We start from the raw sequence: 16,728 nt of genomic DNA on the forward strand, positions 1-16,728 counted from the left end.
TATTTGAACCATTAAAGCTGATCTACAAACGGCAAAACCAATTCCCAGGTACAGGGAACAAACACGTAGCCATAAAACGCACAAAAATAAACGCGCAAGGTCAAAAGCAAAAAGGGAAGATCACTGACTTCAACCTGCCACAACCTACCGCACCAGTCACCAAGGCATAAAAACAGGTACATACAAAGCAACCCTAATTCAGGTATAACCACATAGGAACGCTACACAAAACAACCCCATTTGGTAGCATCTACGCCAATACCTGAATGTAGTATAAATACTGCACCACTTGGATTGATAGTAAATAAACCAAAACCAGGTTTCAGCAATACCAATGACGGCAACACTGCTCGTAGGTTTTTCGAAAATTCTGAGGCTAGTGCTGAGATTACGGGATTGTTACGCTCATCAAAAGATTCGACACTCTCTTTCGCGCATTAGCATCTGGGTACAATATAAATATCCAAAGATTTGACAAATTTGCGGTCGAGACTAAAAAACTATACATAGATCTCTATCCATGGTTTAATATGCCTGTTACAGTTCATAAAATCTTAGTGCATAGTACTGATATTATAAAATCAGAAATTTTACCTATTGGTCAACTTTCTGACGAAGCACAGGAAGCCCGTAATAAAGATTTGAGACGATTCAGGGATGATAACACACAAAATCAGTCGCTTGAAGCCACGAATAGAGATCTTATGAATATGTTGCTTATAACATCGGATCCTTTAGTTAACAGTTTTAGGGAGATACCTAAGAAAAAATTTAAAAGTCTGACTTCAGAAGTCTTAAATTTACTGTCCCCCGATAATGTTGAGGAGTCAATAAATACCCCAGTTGTTTCAAGCTTTCACAGTAGTGTTGCTGATGTTCATGACTATTCCACAAGTGACTCATAGAATGAAAGTGATGATAGCGAATAATAACATAATTATAAAAGATAACCTACCCTATAACTTTTTGTTGGATCAGGTTTTATCTAATTTAAATCTATAGTCTTTTCTATTTTGAGTGATACTTTACTTTTAAGTTTTTGTAATAAGTAATTTTCACATAATTAATTAAATTATTTACATTGTTATTATTATTATTGTAATTTACTTTTACATTCCTGACTGGTACTATAAAATAATTTTGTAAAAATTGTAGTGCCAGGATAAATACTCAAATAAATACAAAATATGTATGTACATATGTCCAGTCACTCACATAAATAAGTAGACACCCCTTTTTGGACAATTCTTACAATTTTCGCTTTCGCAAATTTATTTTAACTAATTTCCCATAAGAAAATTTGTCACGATCTATAACAAAAACTAAATTATATTTAAAAAATGTTTGAAAAATTCGACGAATTTTCATATTTTAACTAATTTCCCATAAGAAAATTTGTCACGATCTATAACAAAAACTAAATTATATTTAAAAAATGTTTGAAAAATTCGACGAATTTTCATAAAAAATCTTAATTTTTTTTCCGAATTTTTAGAATTTTTTAGAGTATTGAGATTTGTAGTCCATTCAATTTAAGTACAAAAAGTAATATTCTTAAGTCCTTTAAATTTTTTTGGATCTATGTCACTTATTCACATGAGTTACTGTATATGAAATAAGCAAATGTATGCATATGAAGTAAAATTTTGTAAAAAAAATAAAAAAAAGAACATATGCCTGAAAAAACGACGTACTTGTAATAAATGACTGCATATGAAACGGAAAATCTCATAACATAATTTTGTCCAGCTAGCTTGTTCTACACGAAACACTGTGCGCTGTGACAATGCAACAAAAGGAAAAAAATCCGTTAGGTGGCTCACGGATCGAAATAATTAGATAAGAATTTGAAAATTTTCAAACCAGCTTTTAAGTAACTTCTCGGTGACCTAGAGACTTGAAATTTCAAACTTAATTCAGAGGTCGATGACAGCCGATGACACGATACAAAAAGATTCGCTAGGGTGCGCACGGAATGAGATATTTAGAAAAATCTTACGAAACGGATAGAATTTTGGGATTAATTTCTATGTAAGTTCTTATTGAGCTACAACTGGAAAACTTCACAGATAGGATAAGACGCCGAGGAAATTAGGAAAAGGAGAAAAAATTCCGTTAGCTGGCGCACGGGTCGAAATATTTAGATAAGAATTTGGAAATTTGGTGTTTTGAGATCGATTTTAAAGTAACTTCTCATTGAGCTACAAACACGAAACCTCAGAAACAGGTTAAGACACCGTGAGAAAGGAACAAAAGGAGAAAAAAATTCCGTTAGGTGGCGAACGGATCGAAAAAATTAGATAATAATTTGGAAATTTGAAACCGGGTCTTAAGTAACTTCTCGATGAGCTAGAGGCTAAAAATTTAGAGCTTAATTCAGAGGTCGATGACAGCCGATGACACAATACAAAAAGTTTCGCTAGGGGGCGCACGAACTGAGATATTTAGAAAAATCAAACGGAACGGAGGGAATTTTGGGATTGATTTTTTTGTAAGTTCTCACTGAGCTACAAGCGTAAAACTTGAGAAAACTTGACGAAAATAAAAATAAAATAAAAATATTTTAAGGACTTCCTTTATATAAATTGACAGAAATCAGCGAAAAATGTCTCCTTATTTAAAGACATATTCTTGCTAAACTTTCATTTTCAAATTTTGACATAGAAATTGCAAAACTATTTATGAGAAGTAAAAATATAAAGGTGGAACGCAATTGATCGACTAATAATATCTCCTTTCCTACCAACTTTCCAATCCAAGTAATATGCACTCCACTTTTATATTTTTACTTCTCATAAATAGTTTTGCAATTTCTATGTCAAAATTTAAAAATCAAAGTTTAGCAAGAATATGTCTTTATATAAGTAGACATTTTTCGCTGATTTTTGTCCATTTATATAAAGGAAGTGCTTAAAATTTTTTTAATTTATTTTTATTTTTACATTATTCAGCTTTACCATAGAAAATCTTTAAAGGTTCAGGTTGTTGTGTACTTCTGTTAACTTATAAAACCACATATGTATTTCAAATCACAGCTAACGTATCAATAATGCATTTATCTATTAGACTAAGCTAAGTTGTCACATTGACGTAAACAAAACAGGGTGAAAAAAAATAATGGCGCGATTCACCCCTCCTACCTACAATACACCAAACACTAGGCATTTTCAAATAACTTTTGATCCCAACAAAATAACAAACTACAACAATAACTACGTATTTTTGTAACGACATTGACAAATGAATTAGGAATTACACATAACACCGAACGCTAAGTGCGGTCATAGATTTCCGGTCACCCCAAGGGAAATATGAAAACAAGAAAAACCGCTACAAAAAAACCAAGCAAAAAATCGCAGCAGCTGTCCTCCATCCCTTGGCGTAGTAGAGTAATGGTTGGTTGCGTTACCTATTTACATTTGGCCTCACTTGCAAAGCAATGGTTCACCTTTTTAAACAGGGAGGTAAGGTTGGTTGGTGTTGGTTGGGGCATACAAAATTTTAAGTACTATACAGGCGTCCAAGTGAAAGCTTCCCAAGATGTTTGTGCACATGCACTGCACGACTCATGGCTTATTGAATAGTTAAGCAAAATCATTTAGTTCAAAGAAGAAAATGTTTCACTCTTTACTGATAAGCAATTCTATTAAGATGATTTGCTAAGTTCACGTTATGTTAGCGAAGCACCCTTTTAAAAAACTGACTCATACTTCAATGAATGAAATACGACTTATCTGATATTTTTTCGCGTATTAGTTGCGAATTAGCATCGAAAAGATAAATTTTGTCACTATTTTTTAGTGCTTTGGTAGATCACGTTTAGGGGCTTCGCTGGCGCAAAACAAAAAGTACTTAAAAAATAGTGACAATATTTTTCTTTTCGCAACTATTTAGCGCCTATATTGCAACAAAATATCAGCTAAGGTGCATTTCAATCAGAGAAGTGTGAGTCTGTTCTTACGAGGGCGCCTCGCTAAATTTACGAAGCATCAAAGAAAAATCATATTAAAAATTCCTGCTAAGTCGTAGCTATCTAAGTTGCTTAGCTTACTTTAGGCGAACTTAGCGTAGCATCCCAAATGAAGCCCGTTCATAAGGGCAACACATTTTTTCTTCACGCAAAAAAATTACGAATAATTTGTGGCGTAATACTAAACTATTATTTTTTGATTTTCCGAAGGTGCTACGCTAGCTTTCCCTTCCTTAAATATGAATATAAAAGCTTAAATAATTCCAGTAAATAATTGGTCTTAAAGCAAAACTTAGTATATGAATAAAAAAAATTGTATAATACTTTGACCATGGACACACCCATAACGGTGTGAGTACTAAATTAACAGCTGATTCAGCCACCACACATCAGGGAAATGCGTAGTTGTCTAAAAGATAAGGTTGTACATTAGGCATGTTGTAGTGAGTGCGGTAAATAAAGTGAAAAATTATTTTTTAAAATGTTCGTATGAAAAATTTAGTGATTCAAGCTTTTGAAAGATTTTAAAACGAAAACAAAAAAAAAATATATATATATATATTATTGGAAAATTACTTCAAGGTAAGCAAATGTGTTTGACTGGTTGTAATAGCTATAAGCCGCTCCCAGCAAAAAAAAAAAATCGATCAAATTAGAAAACAAAATGTTAAATTTTGTGCACCCCTGTAACATTTGGTTTTGCCATGTTTCCAAAAACCCATTAATCACATACACGCTTTTGCTCTACCCATCCATTTTTATAAACAACCTCTAGGGGTTCGTTGTAACGTTGACATTTTTAAATTTTTGTAGAGATTTTTTTTTTCTTGTTTCTTTTTTTTATGCTGAATACCTACCAATACTTCATGTTTAAAGGTTAGAAAATTGCTTTAATTATATTTGATGTGATTGGCAGTATGAAAATATTTGGGCTCGATATTATGGTATGTACCACATTGTCCCATGCCTGAGCTTTGAAACAGCTCTTGGAGCCACAGTACACATGAATACCGATGACTCCAAACTAACGAAAGGGATCGGGTCTGCTATTTACTGTGTCGATCCAGAAATTAGTACATCCTGCAGGCTCACTGCAGTGTCGATCAGGTGGAAACTATAGACGTGAATAAAGCAGCAGACATTTTTGAGGAAGCGTTCTTAAATTGCAGTCGCGTCAATATATATACTAGGTTGGGTCGATTTGTATGGACGAAAGTTAACCGATATCGCGCCATCGATTTCGGCTCAGGAAAAAAAAGTTCCACTACGCATACCCAAAAAAAAAGTTTTCGAGCCTGCCAAAAAAAGTAGATTTTTCGACCAAAATTCTTCTAAATCTCCATAAAAGAAATTTTATTTTTTTTTTTTTCAAAAAACTGCATTTACCAATTTTGCATTTGCTAATTGACACGAAAAAAAAAATACATAAAAAGTGATTTGGATCCTTGAAAATGAAAAAAAAAAAAAAAATGTATAAAAAATCGATGAAATTTCGCAGGCCCGAAAATTATTTTTTTTGGGTATCCGTAGTAGAACTTTTTTCCTGAGCCCAAATACTATGGAAAAATCGATGGCGCGATATAGATTAATAAATCAATCCAGTCTAATATATATATTAATATCCAGACGGGGATCAAGCCAATATTCTCAAACAGTAATGTAGCAAGAAGTGACCTGGAATGCAAAGAAGCATTGAAAATTCTTCGCTCAGACCAAAGCATAAATCTTTACTGATGTTTCGGTCATAATAAGATGGAAGGGTACAATGAGTTGGAAAAATATGGTACAAAGCAGAAATCTAAAGGAAAGAGGATTTGCATATGATCCATCAAGGAAGAAATGCGGGACTCCAATATTGCCAAGATCATATGCAAATTCCACGACGTAAGACTTACAAAGTCGCTCATATTTTTAAAGATAGGTGGTTTAAGGCTCACTATGGGCATACTAACTGGACACTGCTATCTGACTTTACATGCTTAAAAGTTTGGCCTCGGCAATAACAGTACTGCCGCTATTACCGTTTACAACTCAACTCTGGTTGGGTTGAAATTTCGCAATTTGGTATTACAGATTACAACTCAACCTGTCAAAAAAAATTTCGGTTGAGTTGTTTAGCCTTACAACTTTTTGTGGCATTGCCGTTTACAACCTTGTGTTGATGTAGTTGTCAAAGACGTCAAAATCTTACAACTGCTTACTAGCAGTTGTCTCATACAATTTTGCAGTTGTTTTGAAAAAATGTTACGTTTTAAAAGACGGTTCACCACCTAATTTTTAACAAAAATTTTCAAAGTTGGTATCAAAAGACACGTTTCGACCTCCGATTTAAGAATCCGAAAACAAAAATTGTAATTCTTTACGACAGCATGACACTGCTAATACGCGTCCAAAAATATCGAGAGAGGTGCCAAAAGACGCTATTAATCTCGAGAACAATAATCCGAAAGCGGAAAATAAACATTTTATCTCTGTCCGGAGATATTTTCAGTTGAAGTTGGCGATTTTCATGTGGTTGTTGTAATGTTGTTGTCTTTTTTCGGTTTGTGTTTAATATCTTTTGAACGAGTTAAAATTTGTATTTTCCGCCTTCGGATTATTAATACTGATGTCAAGACGCGTCGTTTAATACCTCTCTCGATATTTTTGGACACGTATTAGAAGTGTCATGCTGTCGTAAAGAATTACCACAAACATTAATTCTAATAAAATCTAATTTCATGTGGTTGTTGTATTTTGCCAGATTTTTTGTATACAGCAATGCAGAAAGGTGTTGGACCCAACCAGGATTATTTTTACGAATCGCGGCCAAAGGCTGCCAACGCAGAAAGATGTTCTGTGCAAAAAAACTGTGGACCGGGCCTCATATTTCGGACCCTCTCGGGCCATTTTGTGGGTCTTTGTAAATATCTTTCGAAAGAAATAAAATTTTTAATTTTCGCTTTCGAATCCTAAAAACGGAGATGGAAACCCGTCTTTTGATACCACCTTTGATAAGAGTTAGATGGTGCACGGGCTTATAAAACGTTACCAAAAAAAAAACAAAAAATTTAAAGCCGGTAGTTAAACCTTTTTTAATCAAACAATAATAAACAATTTTGTACACATTTCTAGAAAAACCAACGTTTAAACGAATTGCATTGAATAACTTTTTGACTTTATGTAGTGACATTCCATAGTTGGACGAGGCTGGTCGCAGTTTGGATGCAGCCAAAATAGGTGAAATTATGCGAGTCCCATTGATACTAATCACTACTCCTGGGAATCCTATTTGAGTAAAATACAGTTTTTTCTGTTAGGGTTTTAATCTACTTCGCACAAATACGCTCCTCAATTATATCTAATACCAGTCCAACACCAAAATCATTTCCACAGCATATTTGATAGCTGCCGTCAGCAAGGAATCGGAGTGTGGCGCATAATTTTAAAATACGAACGCGTATGCGGAAATGGTTCTTAATTTTGTTTAGTACTGAGTAAAATGCTTCCTTTCCAATCTGCAAAATAACTTCATATGAAGCTCATTATTTGTCACTTAAACATTTTCTTACTTGGTGCTTGGTAGTTCCAAGGGATTGGAATGATCACGCGAATGTTTCCGTATTCGCGACATGTCAATCACCAACATTTTCGCCAGTTTAAAATAGATTTCATATAACATGAATAAAAAAATCACATTTGAAAATGCTTAAATTTCTGCCACAAATTGATCAGCTGTTCATTTATCTGTCAATCATCATTTTCTTAGCTTGGCAGCACCAATTCAACTTCAACTGTAATAAGTTGTAATTCGTAATACCAAACAGGAGTTGAGTTGTCTGAAAGTTGAGTTGTTTTAATTACAACCCAACCAAGTTGAGTTGTGTACCGTAATAGGCCCTTACATTTAGAAAGTGCGAGCTGCAGGAAAAAATGGTTGAGCATGTTCCGTTTTCGTGTCCTGTCGCTGTGCTTCAATAACTATGGGCGGCTAAGTTGCCACTAGTAAAGAGGTTCGAATCGCATTAGCTTCCCATACAAAGTTCATGAGGAAACTTGGTATTATATTTTTAGTAGATAAGAAATCAGATTACACATACCATATGAGCTCATACTTTTTGATGGCTATTTTTGCATTTTTTTCCTCTTTTTGTAGCGATTAAGACACTCTCAGAAGGTTTCGGAGAGTGTTAATGATGTTGATGATCCTTTTCCGGAGATATGGTGATCCGTTACGTTCCGCCAACAAACAGCATTAAGATAATATCTCGATCACTTCGTAGACGATGAAATATGACCACCTTGAATATTCTAGGTCATTCTACATTGACTGGGCAGGCTGATACGATTGCAAATCATGCTATTTTCCGAAAAGAATCTAAAGTTTTGGTTGACGTACTACCACCTTTCTAACTCAAGTGCTTTCTAGAAGCCTTTTATCCTACTATAGGGTAAATGTCTTAATCATAAACTTCATGCATAGAAGAAATATTACTGAAAGGTAGACATAATAAAACGGTAATAGGCTACACACCTGTTAAATTTTTATAAATAACTACCCTAAAGAATGTGAAAATAACAAAGAACAAGTAAGGAAGGCTAAGTTCGGGTGTAACCGAACATTACATACTCAGTTGAGAGCTATGGAGACAAAATAAGGGAAAATCACCATGTACGAAAATGAACCTAGAGTAACCCTGGAATGTGTTGTTTGTACGCTATGGGTATCAAATGAAAGGTGTTAATGAATATTTTAAAAGGGCGTAGGCCTTAGTTCTATAGGTGGACGCCTCTTCGAGATATCGCCATAAAGGTGGACCAGGGGTGACTTTAGAATTTGTTTTTACGATATGGGTATGAAAAGAAAGGTGTTAATGAGATTTTTAAAAGGGCGTTGGCCTCAGTTCTATAGGTGGGCGCCTTTTCGAGATATCGCCATAAAGGTGGACCAGGGGTGACTCTAGAATTTGTGTGTACGATATGGGTGTCAAATGAAAGGTGTTAATGAGTATTTTAAAAGTGAGTGGGCCTTAGTTCTATAGGCGGACGGCTTTTCGAGATATCGCCCTAAAGGTGGACCAGGGGTGACTCTAGAATTTGTTTGTACGATATGGGTATCAAAAGAAAGGTGTTAATGAGTATTTTAAAAGGGGTGCGCCTTAGTTCTATAGGTGGACACCTTTTCGAGATATCGCCATAAAGGTGGACCAGGGGTCACACTAGAATTTGTTGTGTACGATATGGGTATGAAATGAAAGGTGTTAATGAGTATTTTAAAAGGGAGCGGGCCTTAGTTCTATAGGTGGACGCATTTTCGAGATTTCGCCATAAAGGTGGACCAGGGGTGACTCTAGAATTTGTGTGTACGATATGGGTGTCAAATGAAAAGTGTTAATGAGTATTTTAAAAGTGAGTGGGCCTTAGTTCTATAGGCGGACGGCTTTTCGAGATATCGCCCTAAAGGTGGACCAGGGGTGACTCTAGAATTTGTTTGTACGATATGGGTATCAAAAGAAAGGTGTTAATGAGTATTTTAAAAGGGGTGGGCCTTAGTTCTATATGTGGACGCCTTTTCGAGATATCGCCATAAAAGTGGACCAGGGTTGACTCTAGAATGCGTTTGTACAATATGGGTATCAAACGAAAGGTGTTAATAAGTGTTTTAAAAGGGAGTAGGCCTTAGCTCTATAGGTGGATTACTTTTCGAGATATCGCCATAAAGGTGGACCAGGGGTGACTATAGAATTTGTTTGTACGACATGGGTATCAAATGAAAGGTGTTAATGAGTATTTTAAAAGGGAGTGAGCCTTAGCTCTATAGGTGGACTCCTTTTCGGGATATCGTTATAAAGGTGGGCCAGGGGTGACTCTAGAATGCGTTTATACAATATGGGTATCAAACGAAAGGTGTTAATGAGTATTTTAAAAGGGAGTGGGCCTTAATTCTATGGGTGGACGGCTTTTCGAAATATCGATTTAAGGTGGACCAGGGATGACACTAGAATTTGTTTGTACGATATGGGTATCAAATGAAAGGTGTTAATGATTATTTTAAAAGGGAGTGGGCCTTAGTTCTATAGGTGGACGCCTTTTCGAGATATCGCCAAAAAGGTGGACCAGGGGTGACTCTAGAATTTGTTCACGATATGGGTATCAAATGAAAGGTGTTAATGAGTATTTTAAAAGGGAGTGGGCCTTAGTTCTATAGGTGGACGCCTTTTCCGGATATCGTTATAAAGGTGGACCAGGGGTGACTCTGTAATGTGTTTGTACAATATGGGTGTCAAATTAAAGGTATTAATAAGATTTTTAAAAGGGAGTTGTGGTAGTTGTATATGTGAAGGCGTTTTCGAGATTTCGACCAAAATGTGAACCAGGGTGACCCAGAACATCATCTGTCGGGTACCGCTAATTTAATTATATATGCAATACCACGAACAGTATTCCTGCCATGATTCCAAGGGCTTTCGATTTCGCCCTGCAGAACTTTTTCATTTTCTTCTACTTAATAATGGTAGATGTCACACCCATTTTACAAAGTTTTTTTCTAAAGTTATATTTTGCATCAATAAACCAATGCAATTACCATGTTTCATCCCTTTTTTCGTATTTGGTATAGAATTATGGAATTTTTTTCATTTTTCGTAATTTTCGAAATCGAAAAAGTGGGCGTGGTCATAGTCGGATTTCGGCCATTTTTTATACGAATACAAAGTGTGTCGTATGGCGGTCACCGTGGTGTGATGGGTAGCGTGCTCCGCCTATCACACCGTATGCCCTGGGTTCAACTCCCGGGCAAAGCAACATCAAAATTTTAGAAATAAGATTTTTCAATTAGAAGAAAATTTTTCTAAGCGGGGTCGCCCCTCGGCAGTGTTTGGCAAGCACTCCGGGTGTATTTCTGCCATGAAAAGCTCTCAGTGAAAACTCATCTGCTTTGCAGATGCCGTTCGGAGTCGGCATAAAACATGTAGGTCCCGTCCGGCCAATTTGTAGGGAAAATCAAGAGGAGCACGACGCAAATTGGAAGAGAAGCTCGGCCTTAGATCTCTTCGGAGGTTATCGCGCCTTACATTTATTTTATTTTCACAAAGTGTGTTCAGATAATTATGTGAACTGAGTTTAGTAAAGATATATCGATTTGTGCTCAAGTTATCGGCTTAACGGCCGAGCGGAAGGACAGACGATCTACTGTGTATAAAAACTGGGTGTGGCTTCAACCGATTTCGCCCATTTTCACAGGAAACAGTTATCGTCCTAGAATCTAAGCGCCTACAAGGATTGGTGAATATTTGTTCGACTTATGGCATTAAATGTATCCTAGACAAATCAAATGAAAAAGGGCGGAGCCACGCCCATTTTGAAATTTTCTTTTTTTTTTTGTATTTTGTTGCACCATATCATTACTGGAGTTGAATGTTGACATAATTTACTTATATAATGTAAAGATATTAAATTTTTTGTAAAAATTTCACTTTAAAAAAAAAATTTTTTAAGTGGGCGTGGTCGTTCTCCGATTTTGCTAATTTTTATTAAGCATACATATAGTAATACAAGTAATGTTCCTGCCAAATTTCATCATGATATCTTCAACGACTGCCAAATTACAGCTTGCAAAACTTCTAAATTACCTTCTTTCAAAAGTGGGCGGTGCCACGCCCATTGTCCAAAATTTTACTTATTTTCAATTCTGCGTCATAAGTTCAACCCACCTACCAAGTTTCATCGCTTTATCCGTCTTTGGTAATGAATTATCGCACTTTTTCGATTTTTCGATATAGAAAAAGTGGGCGCGGTTATAGTCCGATATCGTTCATTTTAAATAGCGATCTGAGATAAGTGCCTAGGAACCTACATACCAAATTTCGTCAAGATACCTCAAAATTTACTAAAGTTATCGTGTTAACGGACGGACGGACGGACGGACCGACATGGCTCAATCAAATTTTTTTCGATATTGATGATTTTGATATATGGAAGTCTATATCTATCTCGATCCTTTATACCTGTACAACCAACCGTTATCCAATTAAAGTTAATATACTCTGTGAGCTCTGCTCAACTGAGTATAACAATGGAGTATGCTCTGTTTGACAATACAGAACTTTAACAAGCATTGAGCAATCGCATTGCCTATCCATACTTAAACTTCCAAACTACAACCCTTTCATTTGTTATAAATTTCTAACCTTTGCAGGTCCACTGCATTCAAGAGTCATGACATATGCTTTCCAATTGCCTTAAGTATATTCACATTTGTATGTACGTATTTGGTTTAATGTTTGTGGTGTGTATATGTTACATACTTTACGTTATCTAAATCATTGTCTTCTAAATATAGCGCAATTATTTACTTCCAATGAGTTATTCTTATTTTATTTCTCCATCTCTTTTTGAAAATAATTTTACCCATGGGACAGTCTTTTAGAAATGTCTTATTTTTCCTTCTCCTTTAGACAAACAGTTATGTTAACCAGATCAGTGATGCACACGAGAGCTTGGAAAACCAATCAGTGTTCACCTACTTGTCATGTGAGGCGACCGACAGAGATTCAGTAAAGAAAGCAGAAAATCAGTTTTAGCTTGTACGTCAAGCAGTAAATATCTCGTGAGTGAACTCTATTTTCAAATATTCTTCATGACATGGTAAACAAATACTACTAAAAACAAGTAAGGGTGTTTAAGTCGGGAATAAAAAAAAAAAAATAAATGTAAGGCGCGATAACCTCCAAAGAGATCTAAGGCCGAGCTTCTCTTCCAATTTGCGTCGTGCTCCTCTTGATTTTTCCCTACAAATTGGCCGGACGGGACCTACATGTTTTATGCCGACTCCGAACGGCATCTGCAAGGCAGATGAGTTTTCACTGAGAGCTTTTCATTGCAGAAATACAATCGGAGCGCTTGCCAGACACTGCCGAGGGGCGACCCCGCTTAGAAAAATTTTCTTCTAATTGAAAAATCTTATTTCTAAAATTTTGATGTTGCTTTGCCCGGGAGTTGAACCCAGGGCATACGGTGTGATAGGCGGAGCACGCTACCATCACACCACGGTGGCCGCCTATTTTCAAATATTTTAATATTTTCTAATTTTTTGATAAAATTGCTTTTAGAAAGTAAAATACCTTTGCTATTAAGCTCTTTTTCGCAAAGTTATAGCTTTTCTTATTCGTTTATGACTCTTTTAAAAGTCTTTTAAATAAATGTGGGCTTGGTCCCTAACCGATCTCGTCCATTTTTTCTATAAATATTTCCTGCTATAAGGAAAATATGTGTCCAATCCCATTATGATCCGTTATTTTTCTTTTAGTTATAACTCTCGAAACATAGAAAATTGCTGAGTCATAAAAGGTGTGGTGCCACGCCCATTTTCAAAATGTTTTAGTTTTTTCCTATTTCTTGTTGTGGTTTCACTTGGGAAAAAAATACCATTGATACAAAGCTCTTTTTTGCAAAGACATAGTTTTTTATTCGTCCACGACCCTTTTAAAAATCTTTTGTATAAAGTGGGCGTGATCCTTAACCAATTTCGTAAAATTTTCTTCGTAGCACTCTTCGTAGTAAAGACAATCAAATTTTGTTTCGATTTATGATGAATAATATTTGCAAAATTGATTTAGCACAAGTGCTCCACGCTCATTTTTAGAAATTTTTTAAAATTTTTATCAAGAATCTCGATATTAGTTCACTTATAAAATTTCTATATTCTAGGTGCATTATTTACTAAATTTCATCAGGTTTTTTTGTGTGTTTCCAAAATGTTATCTATATATAAAATGGTCGCTGTTATCATCCTATTTCGCTCATTTTAAAAAATGTTGGAATATGAGTGCCAATTAACCCATATACCAAATTTCAATAAGAGTTTTTAATATTTACTCAAGTTATCGTGATCAAGACAGGAGGATGGATGGACATGGCTTAATCAATTGTTTTTTTCATTCTGAGTATTTTAATATAGGGAAGTCTATAGTTGCTACCCAATGAAGCGTGATCCAGAAACGGATAGCAATTTAACATGCAAATTCAAGAACAACGCTGTGACCCTGATATCTTTCTTAATAAATTCCGGCTCTGTTGATTTCGGTTTTTTTGGACAATTTTTGACATCATACCCTCTTTAGTTGGTAACACTTACACTAGGGCATTCGATATTTAACATATTTTTTCTACTCGAAACCAAAAATTTTAACTTTAAATCTGAAAACAAATTATTAAGGCCATAAAATAACTACATTATATTAATTTTAAATTATGATAGAAAACCCACGCATTTTTTATTTGTACAATATAAGAACCATAACATAATCTTCAATCACTTTTTCACAAAGTCCTGACAGAAGTAAAATTTTTAACATCAGTCTTAGAACGATAGTTATTTAGTTTAAAACGTTCTTTGGTACCTCTCCCGAAATTTTTGGACATTTTTTAACTGTCGACCCTTTCGTTTAGCACTAGTAGTCTAGCTTTTTCTTTAGCGCAAAATCCCATACAATAATATATGGAAAACATATTGCATTTGTGGCATAGTTTTAAGAACTATTAAAACTACATAGATATTGGTTTGATAATTTGTTTTAACTTTTTTAGTAAAAGTTTATGGAGCGGTTCGGGAAAAAAACGTTGAAAATAACAGGCACCCCATTATGTGTACACATTCGTTGAGTGCTGCCTGCTCTCACAGTACTGATACTGATCCTTTCCATGAGATTTGATCGAGATCCAGAGCTCGATGACTCAATGGAACGCTACTTGGATTTATCGCGATTCGTTTATGTTGTTACGTTCCACCAAAGTTAATATACTCTAGGAGCATTCCATTGAGTTATCGAGCTCTGGCTGACGATCAAATATCATTGGAACGATCTGGATCAACTTTATGAGAGCTGGCAGCACTAATATAAACATCTGTTTTGTTGATGGTGGTGGTCCGCATTCTCTTTTACCTAACAGCGACATTTATTTTTTAGTATTTAAATAAAAAAACTAAACTATTTATTTTCCTTACATTTCCTTCAAGTTGTTTAATCTTTTTTTTATGTTTTTGCTTTTAAATATGGCGAAATCTTTTATGTATACACATATGTAAACATATTTATTTCAGTGCTACCAACTCAAAAGTGGATAGCTGTCAAAAAATCTACTACAGAAAACAAAACGAACAGAACTGCTATACGGATCAGAAATTTATTCAGATAAATATCAGGATCACAACGTTGTGGTTGCATTTGCATGTTTCTATCCGTATCTGGTTCACGCGTCATTGGAACGTTACTTCTGTGTGCAAAGCATGTTGAGTGTATAAAAAAAGATCTGCTGGCGTTGTGCATCACTGATGTAGATACATAGCTTGCATTTTCATTTTGCACAACTTCCTTATTTTCAATATTTAAGTATCAAAAGTTTTTTCGTCTTACTTTTGTACCTACCAGCAGCACCTCTAATGATATTTTTGTAATTTTTAAGTCAAAAAGTTAAATATTTACCTTTTTCCGAAGCGAATTAACCCGCATAATTTGTAGCGAACACCTTTAGAGTTCTTCTCATTTCAACAATTTTATCTAAAGAATTTTGTTTTTGAGGTTGAAAAGTTTTCGTGAGTTATTTATAGGGGTATTCTTAACTCTTAGTTTCCCCATTACCATTTTGTAGCTGTTGCGCCTCAGTTGGTTGAACAAATGATTTGCTACGGTATTAGGTCTTCATTCGTATATGTGTACATACATATGTATGGCTGTATATATATGAGTAAATCTAAAAAACACATCTATAAGTATGTGTGTGAGCATTCTTGTTTTCAGCAAACTTTTCCTACCTTTGGGCAAACTTTGCTTTTAAGTGCGAACCTTTTTGTCTTGTTAAATGACTTCATCCTATTTATTTTTGTTGATGCTTTTGAGTTGGCAAAATGAGTCCACACTCCATAGGCAAATTCAATTTAATAAAAAAAGAAATTTTTATGAATGCCAATGCATCGAACTCATCTGCTTTTTGTTTTTCGTTAGTCTTACCTGTTATGTCTTCGTATTGGTTTTGAGAAAGTTTTATTCTCTAGGGTGTCATATTTTTTCACAGAATATCAGTGTATTAATAAATTACTGAATATTTTATATTTAAAGGCAGGCATGCTTAACGAACGAAACGATATCATTTCGTTACGATAATCAACGTTAATAAACGAAACAAAGTCATTTCGTTTCGTTTATTAACGTTAAGAACGTTAAGAAGTGACTTCGTTTCGTTTATTAGCGTTGATTATCGTAACGAAATGATATCGTTTCGTTCGCTAAGCATGCCTGTTTAAAGGGATGTTGAACATTAGACTGTGCAGGAAAAAAACTGATGAAGTACCGCCCCTAAATTTTGTAGAGAGGATGTCGAAATTTTTGCCATATAAGAACTACAAAATATTTTAGCTGTGTTGATATCTACCACTAATTTCAAAACCGGTCCCACGAAAGTTGGACTCGCCAGCAGAATTTCTGAGGCTTTTGAGAAGAGCTTGTTCGGCTTCGTATTGGTAGCAAACGATACCGACAAGTTATTGTTTCGTTAACAACTTATTTCCAATAGCGAACTGTTATCGTCGAATTATCGACTTTTTATCGCCCAGCCATGGGTTTTTAGTAATTTCTTATTGGATTGTCATCGCCTTTGTATGAAGTTTCATAACAAACGTAGATAACTTTTCGTTATAAAATCAATTTCTATATAATATAAAAATAGATGACTTTTCGAAAACTTCTCGCTAAGAAATCATGCGCCGGTATCAGATTGGTAAT

The sequence above is a fragment of the Eurosta solidaginis genome, chromosome 3 (assembly GCF_040869045.1).
Source record: "Eurosta solidaginis isolate ZX-2024a chromosome 3, ASM4086904v1, whole genome shotgun sequence".
In the NCBI taxonomy this organism is placed as follows: Eukaryota; Metazoa; Arthropoda; class Insecta; order Diptera; family Tephritidae; genus Eurosta; species Eurosta solidaginis.